Source organism: Quercus suber, unplaced genomic scaffold (assembly GCF_002906115.3).
Source record: "Quercus suber isolate HL8 unplaced genomic scaffold, Cork oak 2.0 scaffold_801, whole genome shotgun sequence".
NCBI lineage: Eukaryota > Viridiplantae > Streptophyta > Magnoliopsida > Fagales > Fagaceae > Quercus > Quercus suber.
The window spans coordinates 220269-222352 of NW_027070236.1; positions in this window are offsets into that span (position 1 = coordinate 220269).

Genomic DNA, 2084 nt, shown 5'->3' on the forward strand with positions numbered 1-2084 from the left:
TAGTGTTTTTTTTTTTTACGAGATCAATGAAAGTGTTTGAGAAACCAAACTAACCCATGACTGCAAATAGTAAATCCCATTCAAACGATCGTATGCCTTCATCATATAAAGTTTGAAGATTATATTGCCTCCATACGTGTGCCTATCAATTTCTCTCACAAGTTCATGAGCTATGGTTATGTTATCAGATATTAAACGATCTTTAACAAACGCACCTTGCTCTTTAGAGATTATGAGAGGAAGAAGTCAACTTAGCCTGTTGGATAGGATCTTCGTGATCACCTTGTAACTAAAGTTACAAAGACTGATTGGCCTGAAATCTGAAAAAGGTGGCTGGAGATTCCTTTTTTGGAATAAGGGCAATTGCTGTTGCATTGATCGATCTAGGGATGATACCACCATGAAAGAAATACAGAACAGCCGCAATCAAATCATTTTTGATGATGTCCCATGCAATCTGGTAGAAGGTGCCAAAAAATCCATCAGGTCCTAGAGAGCTATGAGGATCTGCAAGAGAACAGCATCTTTGATTTCTTCTTCTGTTGGAGGTGAACTTAGCATCTCATTATCCTAAATAGTAACAAGGCTTGGGATGTCTTGTAAGATGCTATTATCAATGGAGTGGGTTTCAGAATAGAAAACTGACTCAAAAAACTTCCAACCAGCATCTCCAATTGCATCTTGGTCTTCGACCCATGTTCCATCTTCTAGCTGGATTTTCTTGATCATGTGTCTTCTATGATTATCTTTAGCAACAGCGTGAAAGAACTTAGTGTTCTTATCACCTTCCTGGAGCCACTGAACTCTTGATTTCTGTTTCCAGAAAGTTTCCTCCATGCAAAGCAATCTGTCCAAATCTTCTCGAGCAGCAATTAAAGAATTGAAGGTAGACTGGTCGATCATATATATTCTTGAGTCGTCTCTCACCCAGAGAAAGCTTACTTAAGTTTTCGTATAGAAAGAACTTCTCTCTGTTCTGCGCCATTCGTTCTTCTGGTTGTCACTTTGAAACCTACCAGCAATCTCAAGTTCATTGCTTCTTACTTGGTCTTCCCGGTCTATTTCGACCAGCTTATACCGAATCGGTCCTTTACGCTTTAATTAATCGGTCGCTGAATCCGTAGTTTGAGTATCGCTTCGAAAGTCCCCCCTCCCGCGAATCGCTTTGCTTCTTCAATGAATATGCTTGCTCTTCTATCTGATGGAATTTCGTTTTTATGCTCATGTTGTCTAAAGCTAAAACAAAAATTTCCCAGGCATGGGAGGCCCTCGTACAAAGCTTTTTCTTTCCCGCATGGAAAAGGAAATCTCAATAAAAATAAGTAGAGGAGTAGCTCGCACAATGGGTAGGGGTGAAGTACACGATTGATTTCGTTCTTTATAAAAAATGTATTCCCTTCTAAGGGAGGTGTGGTGCCTGTCGGCCCGGTCATAATGATCAGTCTCTCTCCTTTCCCCGGAGTGAAGGAATTCGTTTATTCCAATAGTGAAGGAGTTCGTCTCTATGCCTATAATTTCCTTTTGTAAGAAAATGTGTTCAATGGCTGTCATATTTGGAAGTGAAGTACTATAGTATAGGTGTCTTCCAATCTGATTTTAGACTTCATTTTTTAGTTTGATCTCCTTCTTCCCTTTCTCGCCAAAAGGAGGTCTTATATAAATAACAAATAGGGAGGCATAAGCAATCAAAGTGATGCGTAAGGTCGAGGCTTCGGGAGGGACTCATGTAATAGATAAGCTTCAATACTGTGTGTCTTAGACTTCCCCCCTTAAAGAGCTCCGCTAGTTAACATAGGGGACTAGCCTGTCGTATAGAAGAGATAGAGTCTATCCCTAATTGATTGAGTATGAAACTCTTATAATTAGCAAGCGCTAATCTTTCTTTAATGAAAGAATTGGCGCAATCACTATCTGATATTTGAATTGAATGAAGGTACAAAAGAAATAGGTGCTTGAGCTGGAACTCTCGCATCAGCTGGATCAGCTTACGCTATTGGAAAGGCTAAGTGCTTCCGAGTTGAAAAGGAAAGCTAGCGAAGCTAAAACAAACATGACAAGAAAATCCCCAGAAAGCCTCTTTAAAG